The sequence below is a fragment of the Neolamprologus multifasciatus genome, chromosome 16 (genome assembly GCF_963576455.1).
Source record: "Neolamprologus multifasciatus chromosome 16, fNeoMul1.2, whole genome shotgun sequence".
Taxonomy (NCBI): Eukaryota; Metazoa; Chordata; class Actinopteri; order Cichliformes; family Cichlidae; genus Neolamprologus; species Neolamprologus multifasciatus.
Window position 1 is genome coordinate 9,048,207 of NC_140454.1, and position 17,675 is coordinate 9,065,881.

General features: G+C 39.2%; 1 protein-coding gene and 1 long non-coding RNA gene across 18 annotated transcripts in view; one reads left to right on the forward strand and one right to left on the reverse strand.

Moving 5' to 3' along the window:
- The window catches only part of caska (calcium/calmodulin-dependent serine protein kinase a), a 156,882-nt gene that overhangs the window by 121,235 nt on the left and 17,972 nt on the right, over positions 1-17,675 (reverse strand). The window lies entirely within an intron of this gene.
- On the forward strand, positions 9,172-11,841 carry LOC146500250 (uncharacterized). The gene is made up of 2 exons (XR_014869752.1): positions 9,172-9,377; positions 9,442-11,841. It is a non-coding gene; the product is annotated as an uncharacterized LOC146500250 (long non-coding RNA).

The following is a 17,675-nucleotide window of genomic DNA, read 5'->3' on the forward strand; positions in this document are numbered from 1 at the left end:
TCTGTTTTGGATTCTGCGAGTGTCTGCCTAAAGCTGCTTCAAAGTTCAGAGCAGAAAACAAGGCCCTGCTGTGAGTGCCAAAGAGTTTTATTTACAGTGGTTACGAGAGTTCAGGCTGCCACTGTGATGCACAGCTAATGCAAAATGCTAAGTCTGATTTGCTTCCTGTGCACAGTGTCAGTCAGCATGCTACTGCACCGATCATCAGAGCAGCATGAGAGCATCTTTTCAGCCAGTGATGTCATTGTCATCGCTGGTTGCCAATGAGAGTTCATCCTCATTAATCCCCAGGTCCTTGGGTGGATTGAGATGGAGGAGTTTATGAAAGCTCTCAGCTCTGATGTGTTAATGTGGGATCACAGAGAAAATGACAGATCGAATGAACGGAAACGGGAAGGGATGGAAACATTAGAATTCTTACCGAGTCGTCACAAAGACGCACCCAGATGCAGGAGAGGAAAACAGCTCTTTCGCCATTACATCTTCGGGTTCTCTGATTTTCTGCCTGTAATTTCAAATGTGACTTGGGGAAGTTGCGTTCCTAAAATAAAACCACGGTGCAGAAGCAAGATACTAAATGTAGAGAAGGTTTATACTCCAGCTAGGGCTGCCACAAACGATTATTTTGACAGCCGACTAGTCAGATCATCATCCATTGGACGTAAAACGTACAGCTTATTGCGCACCAGCAGCATCTGCTCTTATATAACTATCATTAGCTTACAGCTTTAAGTGTTTAAGGTCTGTGCTATATAAAAATAAAGACAAGATGATAGTTTGTTAAATATTAATGACATTTGCAGATTGTTTCGTTGGAGTTTAATAAACTCAGCCGTTTGCTCCTTGCTATCTAAAATATAACAGGACATCGGAGTATATTCTCGAGCATCTCACACTTCTGATAATCAGTTTATTCAGCTGTGTAAAAACTAACTTTAATCTCAGCCAAACCGATTTACTAAGGAACAAATAAAATACTGAAAAAAGCCAAACAATAACATTTTTAAGTTATCTAAGTGACTTATATATCATGTTTAACCTGAGTAGGGAAAGACGGCGGTGCGCTTGAAAGCGATTTTCCGGGAGTCCGGTGTTCTCACCGGCTCTAGTGAGCCTTAAATCCCGGCTAGCTATCCAGCTAGTGGGTAACAGACGTCTCCAAAAACGTTGGAGCGCTTTTGAAAATATGTGGTGTCTTGATAAACCGAGCAGATATTTGAAGTTTACACAGTTACATTTTCGCCTGAAATTATGTTAAATGTTTATTTTGTGACCCAGAAAGAATAATAAGAGTAATATTAAAACTAACTAGCTGCCACCATTGTTGGAAACTGAGCAGGGAAACGCTATGAATTCTGGGATAGGTTGGGCCACGAAGGACACACCCGACCCATCCTTCAAATCTGGGGAAATGAAGGGCGCATTTGTCGGAGTCTTCAAATTTGGACAGTCTTCGTCGTGTCGCTGTAACGTAATCAGCCTACAAATGCGGGCACAGGAGGATGCGGTACCTGAATTTGGACACAGCTACGATACCGGACACAGCTTCTTCTTCTTCGGGGTTTAACGGCAGCTGGCATCCTTGTACATGCAGTGCTGCCATCTTCTGTTTCAGTCTGTTATTACAATCTTAAATCCTACTACTTATTCCTGCGTCTTTTGGAATCTTACAAAGCTTCAAACGACGCGTTGACTATTAAATTAGTCGTCGACAATTTTGATAGTCGACGTAATCTGACTAGTCGACTAAGCGTGGCAGCCCTAACTCCAGCTTTGGGTTTTCCACTTGTATTTTCATCTTTCCCCTTTACACCCACAGAGCCAGTAGAAGACGTGAGCAACAGCTTTGACTTAGCTGCTAATAACTTGCAAATACCCAGGAGAAACAGGAGAGTGGAGATGGAGCTGGAGAGAAAAGGAAGTAAAACTGAGGTGGAAAATGTCAGCACCCTGCTTTGGTCCCCTTTTGTGTTCAATGAGATTCAAACTCCCAAGTATCCGGCCCTTTAACCGACCCAACTACGCTCCAAAACCAAAGGAGCTCTGTGGAAAAAGAACCAGAGCATTTCCTCCTGTGGTTGTGAGCCAAAGATTTTCTTTTCTGCTTTCCTTCTGGCTGAGGATGTGCTGGTCTGTGGAAGAAGTCCAAAGCAGCAACAAATCTACACAATTAGGAAGAAACAGGAACACATGCTGGGAGGCCCATCAAAAACAAAATGTATTCTAAATGAGGATGTGTGTGCCGCACTGCACACATTACCTGCTCCCTGACCCAGAGGAAAAAAGCACAGGGAGGACAGAAACACAGGAACTAAGGATGAGAGAGCAAAGGAAAGAGCAAAAGGGGCGAGGGGAGGTGGAGGAGAAGGATTATTCATGACAGGACGTCCGACTGTGGTCACCTATCACAGATTTATCTTAAGCCTGCCTTGTCAACCAACACTTGCAATCCCCTGCTCTACCACAGGTAGATCTGCACGATGATGGCCAAAATGATGATCAAAATTATTTTGATCACAAGTATTCATTAAAAAAATTTTTTATTGGATCTCTTAAAAGAAAAATATTTGGCTCCATTCATTGTATCTGTATGACTGATGTAAACTCGTAGCTGTGAGACCCCTCTCCATTTCCCTTGTGAGGTTTTGCATACAACACAGACTTTTCACTGTGGAACAATAATTGCAAAAGGGGATAACATCTTTTGGCCAGTTTATTTACCATTTTCCCTGAAGCCTTTATTGCTCACTGTGTTTACTGGACACATATTTGCCCAAATGAATGAAATGGGATCTTTGTGAGATGATGGAAACGTTGATGAGCTGTATCGGCTTGCTTTCATGGATGTCTGAGCTGATGTGACCAATCATTTCTTCTCTGTTAGCGTCACTTGTCCTAAATCCAAAGTCTTTCCAAACAAAGGACGATGAGCTGCTTTTTAGGAACAAACTCTTAACCAATATCAAAACAAAATGCTAATTTTGTTGCATACGTGTCTTTTAATGTAGCGTTACTCGTCCTCACTCATCCAGGAAACTTCAAGCTCCACAGTGCACAGAACAGCTAATGACTGGCTCATGCAGGCATGTCATTGGCTTGCATTTCATTGTGAAGAAAACAGGAAAACAAAAACAAAACATGGGAACAAATATCCCTGTTCAATCTCCTTCTGCTGTGCGTACGTGTATGTGTTTTGGACATTTATGAAGAAGAAAGAAAGAAGTGACAGGTCCGAGTCCTGCAGTTCAAGGCCTTTACCTGCCTCATCCTCCCACGCAGCTGTGGATGAATGAGCAAGCAGCAGTTGCCAGGTGGTTGAACAGAAAAGGACCTCACTTATATTCCCATCCCTTTTCAGTAGTTTCTGATCCTGAGCTCAGATCCCAACTAACTGATCCGACAAGACGAGTGATTCAGTCAATCACCGTTGATTTATTCAGCCTGAATTAAAAGCAAGTTCAGTCTGAATTAATTTGCATAACTTAAACTGATCTTTGCATTTCTTTGACTTTTTAATCAGACAGACTGTTCTTCAAATTTTGCCATCTGATGCCTTATATCAGCACCACTCTGCACTCGTTTATTAACACAGTTCTGCCTAATGTATTCTGACTGCTGCATTCTTACAGTGTGGATTTGAGCTGCAAACATTTAAAAACATTTCATGTTACAGAAAAAGACAACATTCCTTTAATTATATGCCCTCATTATACAGGGTGGGCCTTTTATATGGATACACCGTAATAACATGGGAATGGTTGGTGATATTAAAGTCCTGTTTGTGGCACATTAGTATATGTGAGGGGGCAAACTCCTCAAGATGGGTGGTGACCATGGTGGCCATTTAGAAGTCGGCCATCTTGGATACAACATTTGTTTTTTTCAATAGGAAGAGGGCCATGTGACACATCAAACTTATTGGTAATGTTTCAACGAGTTATTTACAAGTTTCTCTCTCACAACCACTGTCATGTCGAAGAGGTTAATAGAAAAGAAAAGTGTTATATAAGAGTCAGCCCATTTGCCATTTTTTAAATTCATCATTTTTCACAATGTCAAAGTGTTGTTGCATTTTCAGGATTGGTTTTGCCATCGTAGTTGTCGTGTTTTCCACATTATGGCTTTCAATTTGTTGATGCTTTATTTTTTTAGGCTTTGTTGCATAGTTTCCCAAACTGCCTTTGTGTTCTCTGTTTTGGTCTATTCTCCAAAAACCTGTTTGTTTGTTTTTTAGTCAGGTTTAAAAAAAAAAAATACAAAATACAAAATACAAAAAATGCCATCTGCATCATCCTTTCTGAAGTGACTTTTTCTAAAACGCTGCCAAAAACACACATTTTCATGTAGTTACTTTTTCAGTTGGGCTGTATTTTCAGCTACATGGTTGCTTTCTAAACCAGAACACTTTATTGATCCCTGAGGAAGTTATGTGGTCACAGCTGTGTACAAAAAGACAGTAAGAACAGTATCTAACTAAACTAAATTCAATCATACAATATATTACAAAGTCACAAGATATAACAAAATAGCTCTAATGAATATAAATTGGTCTAATTATAAGTATTCCAGCATATTACACTAATTCAGTATACATGGTTGACATTCAAGTGCCCCTTTTATCAAACTGACTTGATTATTTTCTCTGTACAGGATGTGATATTAACTATTGCGGTGTGTATTTGTACATTAGAAGGTTCAGCTCCATCCCCACAGTGTGTAAAATGTGCGTTTTCACATCAGGGCCTTCATGCTTATACTTATGTTTGCAGTTTGAAACGTCCCCATGATACCTTTGTATCCAGCTCCATTTGATCTGGTCAAGCATAGCCTGCAGCAACTGCTGACGAAACTGCAGTGATATATAGCTCGTGCCCTCTATTGCACACAGTACTGTGAGAGTGTAAACTCACATTCTGTTAAATGAACAGGAGTAAATGATGCCTCAGAAAAAAAAACACAACCCAAAAAACCCCACAAGGATGTGAGAATATTAACAATAGCAGAAGAGTGAGCGGACGTCAAAAGAAAAAAAAAAAATTAAGTGGAGGGGACATGGCGAGGACACAAGAGGCAGGGAAACAGAAGAAACCAAAAAGAATAAGAAAACAAACTAAAACAAGACTGGAGAAAGAAAATCCTCCTGTACAAATTCCCTGTGTGTTTTGGGTCGAGAGCCAAGTGTGAGATTTGCTGCCGGATGCTGTTTCGAGGCTGCCCTCAGACAGAGAGAGAGGGAGGGAAGCACTTTCTGGATTAACTGGCTGATTTGTTGCCTAACTTTGAGTAAGTACCTAATCAGTAGAGTGAGAAGGGCCCATTCTTTATAGTATATTGGAAGTAGTTCATGCTCGATGATCACAAAATCAAAGCATCAAGCTGAAAAGAGAAGGTTTTATGTGGATTTCTACATTTTACACACATGAAGAACCAATGACTGTAGAAAACATGGACGACGTGACAGCACCTCTTCCCATTGTGCAAAAATAAAGCCAAAATATCCCGCTTGTGGAGGCTGCCATCTTGCATTTTTGGAGCCAGAGTCTGCGCAGTAGTGACTTGAGGTGGAGCGACTGCGTCACGCTCCCGCCCACACACCCACTGGACATGACCGCAAACACGCCCCCCTACACTTTTTACGTAGCCCGGCTGCTCCATTTTTGCTGATGGGTTTACCGCGACTGGCGACTCGTTAAATTAAGGTAAATACAACCACGTCACTGTTATGAAAAAGACACACAGCTCATCATCTTATAGTTCTACAACATATAAAATCACTCTGTTGTTAATTCGTTTGCTAGATTTCCCGCTGGGGGCTTTTTGCTAGCTAGTTAGCGATGCTACACACCTGTTACTCTAATAGTCTGTGTTATTGAATGATTCACTTACTGTTATTGAATGTTATTGAATGACCCACAGTAAGTGGGTGCACTGTGGTCCTAACACTTCACACCTATCACAGTCTCCTAAGCTTTTCAAGCTGAGACTTCTGTTGATCAGGAGAGCAAGGTAAGCTCATTCTTTCCAGTTTCCAGTCACTACTATTTTAGCAATCAACATGCACAAGGTGCAAAACTCCATATTTATTATTAATTATTTATTCTTGCTGTTAGTTTTTTTTTTTTTTTTTTTTTTTAAAAACCTCACTTCCATTTTGATTCATTATTTACTTTGTTATAGGTTATAGGTACTACAAAACCACCAAAACAGGTTTATGAAGAGAATTACACACCTTTTCACTATGTGGACCTATTCACAACTGCAAAAGCTCATTTGATTTCAGAGTTTTCCTCTGTGGGGGGAAAACTCCACAGAGGAGTTTCTTTATCTTCAATGGCTTATAAGCCATTGAAGATAACATAGCAAGGATTATGACAAATATTAAAGCAGACATGTGTCCTACTGGCAGCATTTCAGGGGAGAAACAACAGAACTTAAGAGAACTTAAAGGTGAAACCTGACTTTGTTATAAATTATTGCTTTAAAAAATAAATAAAAGAGAACCAAAGAGCTACACATTTCCATGAGGTGAAAATTACTGAAAATCTCCAGATGTCCCCAGAAAAAAAAATTTAAAAAAGAAAGAAAAAAAAAAATCCCAACCACTGCCTGATGTCATGATCTTCTTGTGCATGTGTTGCATCATTAATGGGGAGGATGCACCATTAGTCCTATACCATCATCCCCACTGGTAAATCATTGATGAGCTTCAAGGCCATTGTGAGATCAGAAGGGGCCCATTAAGAAAGCATTAAAGGGCAAGCTCCTCAGGTCAGGAACATGTTTATGATCACATCCTGCAGCATCCACAGAAGGCTTCACAGCCCCACAAGCATATGTCTGTGGTTTGTTTGTGCCCACACAGCCAGGATCCCTGAACAAACTCTTCCTTCTCATAATGTGCTGGGATCAAAACCACACTGCACACTGACACAACTGTACTTACATGGGCTCTCCCTGAAAATATGCACAAACACAATCTGAAAGCGAGTTTCCTGCCTTGGGGTGTTTTGGTTCTACTTGTAGCGCAGTGATGGATTACAGGTCAGAGAGGGGACCGGAACAGGTATTTACACGATAGCATAACATGATGTAACCTTTTAACCAGGATCTACATCCATCACAGGTACAGAATCTGAGAGCTGCCCACAACAACAACAGCATGGAGCTTCCTACTATCTGTGGTTTGGAGATCTCTCTCTCAGATGCCGTACACAGTCCAAAAAAGGTTTGGGGTGACGCACAAAAATCCATCAGGTGCTATAAAATTCTATGGGAAAATGCTCATTTCAGATGATACATCAAGCGCACCTTGTAAATTTTTGTAATTTAGGTATCAGACATGAGGAATATCAAGGGTATGCTCATTTGCTAATGATTTCCCACTCACAATGAGCATACAGATTCATTTTTTTAAGCCATCTGCAAATAAGACTTGAAATGAAATGACAGATTGTTTTCCCTCCCCAAGCTTCAAAGGGGTGAGTGGCGGTAGTTTCACTCGCAGTAGCACAGGAACAGAGCGGAGGAAAAGACAGAGACAGAGAGCCAGGGACAACAACGTCACATTAGAAAGGTATAGTAATCATCCACAACTATTTTCAGTTGCGGATGATAAAGGATTCAGAAAGTTTATTCATGCAGGTCCATATGACAGAGAATGTGCATCTTCTTTTTGTTTTCATATTTTAATTTATATTTTATTGTGTTGTGGTTTGCAGTGTTTTGTGTTGTTTCACTTTAAATTTGTTTAGAAGGAAAAAGCTGAAAATGTAAATAGTTGGCTTTTGTATTATATAATTTATTTATTACATTTTATGTGGAGTAAATAAATAAAAGTATATTTATGGTTGCCCCTAGAGACAAAGCACGTACAAACTCCAAAACACATACAAACCCCGAAGCACGTAAAAACTCCAAAAAACGTAAAAACTCCAAAACACGTAGTGGCTACCCAAGCCAGGAAGTACCAATGACCGGATTTGGTGTGTGGTAGTAACAGGTAAATGAACTTTTTTTTTTTAATTATTTGAATATATAATACACATATGCTTTCAATTGTGTAATTTAAGTGATCTAGCAATGTGTTTTGGAGTTTCTATGCGTTTTGTCTCTAGTGGCTACTGTATATATTTATATATAAACATATATAAATAAAACTACATTTTACCATTTACCATAAATAAAATTACGTCTTTTTTACATTAGTAATTCCTTTTTTTCATAATTTTATATTGTTGTTGATAATAAATTAATTAAAGCAACAAAAAAACCTGAAGAGCCGGTTGGGAGCTGAAAGAACCAGCTCTTTCAGCTCGGCTTACTAAAAAGAGCCGGTTCTCTAAAATAAATATAAATATATATATATATATATATATATATATATATATATATATATATATATATATATATATATATATATATATATATATAAACACAATTCTATAACTATTAAAAGTACTTTTGAATTGGTAACTTGTTAGCCCTCGAACCGAATGCAACACTGTTTCACACTCATGGATGTTTAAGACCTCTCGTTGCCTCCTGTACATAGGAATGGGATATAAATTGTAAACTCCTCTAGTCTTTTCACATTTTACTGGACCAAATATTCCAATATAGTTATTATTTTAAAAAAATCCCCTGATGCTGATGACATATTCCACCAACGTTTTAGTGAAATGGTTTTGAGCTCAAGATTTCAGAAATTATTCTTGTGTGGCAGACTGGAGTGGAAAAAAACAAGAAATGTCATTAGTTAAATATTTACCCTCTTTAGTAGAACAAATTGGAAAACTCTCAGCTGACGAAGAGGCATCTTAATTACAGGAAGCAGAGGAATTTATGGTTAAGTGTTCTTTATCCAGACAGCACTGGCACAAACAAACCAGAGGCATGAGATAAAATTCTGTCTTCACCGTGCCCTCATTTATTTGACTAATTAAAACTAAATCAGAATATCAGCACTATAACGGGGGCTTTAAATTCTTAAATAGTAAGTGCTATTTAAGAATTTAAAGACCCCGTTACAGCAAAGAACTAAAACTAATCTTATTTTTTAAATCAATTGCTGATCCAACGTCATTAACAAAGTGCTGTGAAATCTTAGACAGAAGGCCTGATTATCTGCTTTGTGTTTTTCATTTGATTTAATTTGGGAGCATTCCCAGTGCAGAATAGTTTTGCATCAAAAGCAGAGCAGGGAAAAAGTAAATTATGCCAATAATAAACAGCTCGAGAGTGCTATAAAGCTGTCATAGTCTAATCACAATGAAGAGTGAGTTAATAAAACAAAAAAAAATCCAACACTTTCTCCAACTTTATTTTTCATGATGCAGGGCTCCTGTGGTCACTGCTCGATCAGGTTCATATTTAGGGTGGTGCTGCACATGGCACCAAAACAGCGTTAAAACAGCAGACCGCTGCCCGGCCTTGTATGCAGAGCAGAAATACATTCTAAAGGTTTTATTACACTAAGCCAGACCCAGGAGCCTGGAGCTCCTCTACTGGGAACCCAACCACAGCCATCAGCCTGCTGCTCAGATGCCCTCAAGTGACCACAAGGTCCTCAGAAATAAGGAGTGGAAACTCTGGCACCCTCCCCCATGCCGAGCTCAACTCCAAAACATGGCTCCCACTGCAGAGTGTCGGCACGGAGCGATCGATGAAATCAATCGAACTTTTGATTAACACTGCGGTGCATTTAAATGATGAAAGGGGGAGTGAAGTGCAACAGAAAAGCTGCAGAATTTCGACTGACAAAACAACCTATGAATTTGTCTTTTCGCTGATTAAAGGTTCAATCTTATTTCTCCAAACTATTAATCAGGATCAAGACAGATAGGGTTGAGCGCGAAGAGAGAAAACAGCGTCCGTGTGCACTTTGAGTCCTATTTGAAGTGAATCTGCACAGCGGTCAGCATATTGGCTCTGCCATATCCTCTGCAGTCTATAAAAATTAATGGCCCCACTGATCTAAAACTGGGCACGCAAGAAAGAAAAAAAAACCCAAGCAAGCATACGATTCAGTGTGTTTATATAAATCAAGAGACATGTAAATGAGCACACGTGCACCATTAATCCTCCTCCCACACATAAACAAACATTTCACAGCGTCTCGCAGTCCTGTCTTTCAGGGCTCACATGAGTCAGGGGAAGGAGATTTCCTCCCTGTCTCCTCAAATTTCACACACACTTCATTTGTAAGCCTCCTTACATAACACTGCTCCCAAACTTCCCCTGAGCTGCCGGAGATTTCTGTGTCTGTGCACAAATGTGTGTGTGTGTGTGTGTGTGTGTGTGTGTGTGTGTGTGTGTGTGTGTGTGTGTGTGTGTGTGTGTGTGTGTGTGTGAGAGATTCACTGGGCCATGAGGATCATTTCACTGGTCAGTAATCACTGTTCTATGTGACTGCCGATGTCCTGAACCTAATTTAGTGCACTGCCTAAAAGAGAAAGCAAGGAGACGTGTTAGGGCCGAACGAGAACAAAGCAAGAAGAATGAAAGGTGGCAAAAGATAAACATGCATACTGTGGCCTCACATTGTAGAGGCAGAGTAAAGGAAGGGTTGAGCAAATTAGGAAAGGAACAAAGGATGGAGAAAAGAGGAGCAAAAGGGAAGAAGAAAAGGTGGATGAGGTAGAAAAATAAATTGAAACTAATGAAAAGAAAGCATGGCAGCATTGGATGTTAAAGAAGCACCGAGGAATCATTATGTTTCATCGCAGTCAATGCTGAAAACTGAAAAACCGTTGAAGGAAGAGGGACAGAGATGTATGGTAATCTAGAGCAGACATGATAACACAAACAAGCTCATCTTGGGGAAAATTGATCTCATCATTCTGTGCTGTGAATAACAGGAAGAGCACTCTCTGAACCAGGAAAGAGCAGCAATGCAAACAGATGTCACACTATACGCTATTCTACACCGATGTTTACGTGCAAGTCAAAACTGGTGATGTGTTTTCCATAGGTTCCTGTTCACACACTGTCTGAGCCTCAATGGGAAAAATAAATAAATAAATAAATAAATAAATAAATAAATAAATAATCACATATATGACACTGTTACTCTCCATCTGTGCCTGTATGATATCAAAGAAAATTGATGGTTGTTAGTACTGAAGACTATTTGCAGCTGCAGCACTTAAAAAAAAAAAGAGATGCAATACGTAGGTTTTGTTTTAGCCCAACAGTGGGAAAGACGTTCCAATACATTGCCTGAACATCTTTATAAGCCAATATCGGCCTACTGGTACACAGGAGTCAAGAAATTCGAGAAATCTTTTAAATTAAGTGTTTTTTTGTTTTTTTTTTAATAAAGAATTAAAAACGAAAGTATTGGTTAGCACTTTTGCCTCATAACAAGAAGCCCTGCTAGGGCTGTTTGATATAACGATATATATCAGATGACGATATAAAAACGTCTATCGTTTCATTTTACGCTATTGTTTGTTTCGTGGTGTCGCAAAATAAACTGTTTACGGCAATATTTTTTCATTATTTTGATGGTCACTGTAGTGGCTATATTAATTTCTTAAAGTTCTCTCTTTCTCTTATATTTAATATAACCAAGCGCCTGTTTTTATGCATTGAGGTTAGCAACAACGACGGTAACACCATAGCGTGTCCGCTTGTTTATGTTCACAATAAAGCTCAAGAACCTGTTGAGACTTTTCAAAATAAACTGAATCACAAGAAAAAGAGCAGATTATTTACGGATGAGAAGTAAAAAAAGAGCCGTCAGGTGCTAAAAAATAAACCTTAGACCTTAGAACAGGCTTTTCCCCGCAGCACGCTGTGTAATAAATACTCAAAGAAAACGGCGGCCGTTACAACTTATGTCTAAAAATGTATCGTTTCATGCATCGGTTAAAACACTCGACTCCAGCTACATGACGTTATCGGGACGATAGAATTCTTATATCGGGATATGAGATTTTGGTCATATCGCACAGCCCTAAGCCCTGCATAGATTTCCTCTGGTTACTCCAACAGTGCGAAGACATGCAAATAGAGTTAACTGGTTATTTTAAATTGACAGTAGATGTAAATGGATGTCTGTCTCTGTGTGTTAGGCCTGCTAGAGTGTGTTGATATAGCAATATAGTCAGTATCTTATTAGCTCAGTTGCAATTATTCATTTGTACAAAGAAATGGTAAGCATAGAGCGCAGTGTTATAATTTTATGTATTAGTGCTTAAGGTATATTAGCTAACACTTCCAGCAAGCTATTAGTACAAGTTTAAAAAAAAGAAAAAGGAAAAACCTTGGACTATAATTTTAAAATCATTTTTTAACACAGAACCACATATTAGCTAATAAATCTTAGTCACCTTTAATTACAGTTAGCCATGGAACACAGTCACTCAGCTACATTTTAGCCTGTAGTTACAATAATTTGTTCACATTAAATATATATCTATGTTCTTACAACATTTTTTATCATTCATTTAAACCAATAATTACAGCTAAAAAATTTTAGTCTATGCTTACAGTTAGCTGTTAATAAAAGACAAAGAAAAAAAAGACAAATGTCAATACGTTCATCAGCATTGGCTTTGGGAAAACTATTTTTCCATCAGCTTGGAATTTCACATTAACTGCATCTGCACATAGCACACTTTTAAAATAAATTGCAATGCAATTGTTGTCTCAACTGTTCCATAATTTTAAATTAAATTATTTTTCCTTGCTTTAATTGCTTAAGTTCTAAGCCAGCATAAACACCACATATTTTTAATAAACTGTAACGGGCCTATAATAAGTCACATTTTCATATGTGTTGGTATGTGCAAACACCAAACCACAACACATCTGGAAAAATGGTTGGACGTCTGATCAAGTTCCCATTAAACCACATCCTCTGACCTTGTTTCCCCTTGCATTACTGTGAACCACATAAATGTTGCAGTCCTAACTATAAAAGCCTGTTTGTTCATTCAAATATTCTCAATGCGAGTCAGTGTAGGAGAATAGAAGAGATGTGGTACTACAACTGACTCACTTGAGCTTTAATACAAGAGTCCGAAACCTACACTGGGCAATAACCTAAATAATGGCTTCAGTATATCATGAAAATGAAGGTTCTGGCTACATTTCCAGCACTGACTTGAGTCATCCACAATATCATTATACTCAGCATCAGCCTTTCCTGAGCACAGTTTTCTGCCAACTCTACAAGTTCTCCAGGACTTAGCAGGCCTGCCACAGGCTGTGAAAACCACTGTGCTAGTTTGTTCCAAGTTCTCAGACAAACCTGAAAGTAGCCATTCTGTTCTTTCTTACCAAAACGTTTAGTAGTCTTCAAGGTGAACAACAAGGGAAAAAAGAAAAGCAGTCAAAGTAAAATTACACGAAAAGAGGTAAGAGAATGTCTTTTGAGGCCCAGTAACTTAAAAAGAAATGCAGTTTAACCCTGAAGATCAATCAACCCTTTTACATCTGCAGTGCTTGCCTATATCCAACAGCTTCCTCTGTGGTCTGTTTCCTTATCAGGGGACAAATGGTCAGCACCCACCATCTCATCAAAACACCAGCGCTGCACCACTGGACTGAGTGCAACACAGTGACCTTGTTTTGCATCTTTACGGTATTCCCTCTTAACTCCACCTTCTTGTACACTCACTTATCATGCTGTTTTCATTCCGCTCAGTGTTAAATCTTCTTCCTGACATACAACCTGACCTCAACATGTACATTTCACACATTCTATGCTCTCCTCCCACAGTCAAAGGCAGAGCCACACGGCACAGGGACATATCTGATTTCTTGTGCAAGTGGGCATTGATCTACTTGCCAGTGATGCTTCTCCAGAGCCCGGGCCCAATCAGCACTCCACACAGAATACACAAAATCTATGTAACATGGTCAATTGTCTGAGAGCGCAGTCCGAGAGAAAATGGGTGCGTGTCTGTGTGTGTATTCATCAGAGGTGAGGAACTCGACACTCAGCAGAAAGCTATGAGCAAAGCCTTTCTCTGGACCACAATAAGTTCCTGTGTGCTTGTAAAGGCCATCTCTGATCCTTAGTGCATTGTAGTTACAGCCCCCGTCTCAACGAACAAGCTTCTCTGCACTATAAACAGACCGAAGTGCCTCGGCCTCTGACCACCCTAGCAGGACCTATGAGTGAAAAGAAAAGTTCTGACCTTTACCGTTGTTCTTGTTTCACCATCTGCAGGAGTGTGAAAGCTTCAGTACAACCCAAAGCCCATGCACTCCTTCAAGCTATGGCAGGGTCAAAGGATTAGATGGTGATGACAAGAGAAGCTGCTCAGTGTTGATGATGAAACTGTAACGAGGTTCAGTTTCTCATCAGTTACTCCCACTGTGTTATAGACAGGCAGACTGACAGACAGATGAGGTTGGTGCTGCTCACATTAAACAAGGCAGTGCGTTCACAACTAATCCTTACGCTTCAGACTGCTCCAAACATCGTTTGTCGGTATGATGTCAGCAAAAAGGGTAAATAAGCATTATTTTTTTTACTGCTACTCTGGTGGAGTTCACAAAAAATAAAAATATTGGAAATAAAAATAACAGGTTTCCTCTGAAGGTTATATATTTAATAGAAAACATTACAGAAACATGATATGACATAAATCGAGAAAATAAATGCATTCATCCATCTAGCCATCCAGAGGGCCTCAGTAAGAGAAATGATCAACAGTTCAATGGCCGTTCAGGCTGAGCTCCAGGGACACTGAAGATGGGAGAAACTTCCATAGTCAACATTACTGCAGCTCTACAACATCATGGGCAGAAAATGCTCATCCATAAAAGACACAATATTCCTGTCTGAAGTGTGCAAAACAGCACCTAACTGACAGGTTTTCAGCAAGGAATGGAACAACATTTAAATATTTAATTAATTTAGAAACAGGCTGCAACATGGAAAATGTAAAAATTGAAGGGGTGTAAATACTTTGCTAATGCATTGCATTTCTTTGCTTTTATTATTTCATTTCTTCACATTTTTAAATATGCCTGACTTTCAAATGTTCTGTTTTATACCAATGTGTTCTTTTCTAAAGGTTTATAAATTTAAAATTTTTATACTTTTACTTAAAATCCTTGTGGATGGTCGAGGAACATTTAAATTTTTTTCTGATTTTTATCAGTCTGTGGTGACATCATTTCTTTGGCACTTCCTACCTTGGACAGTCCACTTTGCATTCTGCAGTTCTGGCAAAAGCTCCATTTGTTACTGGCTGCGAGTGCAAGCCTGCCATCTGCCTTTTCTTTGTTTTTCTAAAGCGTTTCCTGCTAAATGTCACCGCTCGTCTCTCACCGCTCACTTGAAATGAATAATTATCAGCGGCTTTGTCTCCCGTTTTCACTGCCTGCACAGACGTATGGTCAGACATTAGCGTGGATTCCTCCCACTTGAAGCTGCAATTTATTACTGTGGATGGAGCTTTTGTTTCCGTTTGTCATTAATCAAAAATGGTGCTCCATAACAGCAGCGGGGCTCAATAAGTGCTCTGAGGTTTTTCAGAAAATAGCTTAATAACAGTAGCAATGCGGTTTAGAAAATTATACCGTTCAGGCACACACCACCACAACAAGCCTGAACTAATATGTGCAACTGTGACAATTACAGGCCAGATTTAAAAGGATGACCAGAAAGATGTGTATATCAACATTTCTGGGCATCTCTCATCTTTATTTATGTTTTGCAATTAAAGCAGCGGTATCCTAATTTTCAAATATTTATCAAAAAGCAGGATTTTGAGGAATTTGGCAAGTAACAGTGCAGTTCTACACAGTACTGTGACCTGGTGGTGCTGATTCTCCAACTGATGCCATTAAAAGGTGCCTGGAAGGTTTGCCAATACTAAACATTATGTGCTCTTGTGTTGTATTTTCTATATATTCATTTGACTTTTTGTTCTTTTTAAATATACTATATACTAGTGCAACGTGCACGCTTTTTTTTTCCCCCCCTGTTCAAACCCATTTTAATACACTTTACATCAGTTTGAGTACAATTATTTTTTAATTATATCAATACATTAGCATGTGTAGCATTTATTTCATCATTTAGCAAATTTAAATGTTTGGTAATAAACAGCAAGTAAAATGAAGAAAGGCCTATTTGGGTGGACAAATAATATTTCCCTAAGAAAGTACATAAGAAACTGAGACTGTCGTGGAGGCCCGCACCAAAGAGCTGAACCCACTTCTGTTCAATATTAATTTTATTTCTTCATAAGCACTTTGATGTGGACACAACAGCCCCTTTTCTAGATGGATTACAACTTTGCAGCCAGAAAAATGAGTAGAAAACCTGTAAGCAATCTTTTTCTAATATGTATAACATTAAGACATTCCCAGGCATTTTCATAATTTTAGGAGAACTGGACAGGGTAAAAAGTTGTCCTTTTCTCACCTGTAGCACACAGCCTGCCAGTCAGTTTCTGACTCAATCTGACTACTGGAAATACTAGCTTTTATTCAGGTACACTCTTGATTCAGCTTATGTGATGGTGGATAGAGAGTGCAAGACACAGAACACATGACACCCACCTGATCGCAGCAAATTCAGCAGAAAAGGGTGCAGTGCATGACTTTTTTCACTCTGCAAGCTTGCTAAAGGCAGAAAGTCTCACTGCTGGAGATCTAATGGGTTATTTTAAATTTTCTTAAATTAAATACAAGTGCAGTGATGTTTTAAAGATTGACACACAACTGCTAGCTAATTAAAAAGGAAAAAACAACACAGAGTGTCTTTATAAGTTAGGGCTGGAAAGTGCTTTTGAAAAAAAGTTTCTGGAACCTTATTGGATCATCATCATTTTACGTTTTAATTATGGTGGCGATTACCAAAGACTGTTGCCAACATGCCCATCCAAAATAGCTAACAATTCACATTGAGGTCTGGTGACTGAATGCTCGTATGTACGACTCCTTAATTATTTGGATGCCTTTAAATGTTTAGGTGAAATTTTCATGCTACGGAGGTCTGCCTCTTGGTGTATGGCTTGTTGTAGCTCCTCAGCCATGTCCAGGGGGACTCGCCATGTGCTTATTACTCTTAATCCAAAGCTAAAGCTAAGATTAGCCCACATATATGAACATACACCCCCTCAAACACACACAGACCACATACGCCTTGCATAACGCAGGGTGACACCAACTTACACTCACATGATTACACATGCACACAAACCCAAGCACTCTGCTTCTTCTCTGTGGCTACTTTAGTGAAAGAGAGCAGTTTACACCCTGTGGTGTCGACGCTCAGCAGGGACAATAGTGCCGAGTCTTTCACATACATACTTCACACAGCCAAGTGACCACATAAAGACAAATATTAATACTAAGAGTTGGTCGATTTTCTTCTCACAGTCCACCGCACAGACTTTATCCACGCAAAATCAAAATGCATGTAGGTCCGCAGTAAGCCAGCAGTTTCTACATGTATAATCAGAGCTGTTCAAAAATACCCAACAGGGTGGAAAAACAAAAACACTGATGACATTTGCCCCCCATTTGTTTGTTTGTTTTTTAGCAAGAACTAAACATATTTGAACAAGGTGGGGTGCCAAGCTTCGGCTAAAGCCAGTCTAGCCTGGTTAATCTGGCTAACTGTATTTATCAATTCAGAGCTGGTTTAACTTTCCAGCTCCTAAAGTTGCTGCTTGGCAATCCCCAAACAGTAATGTGTGTCCCAG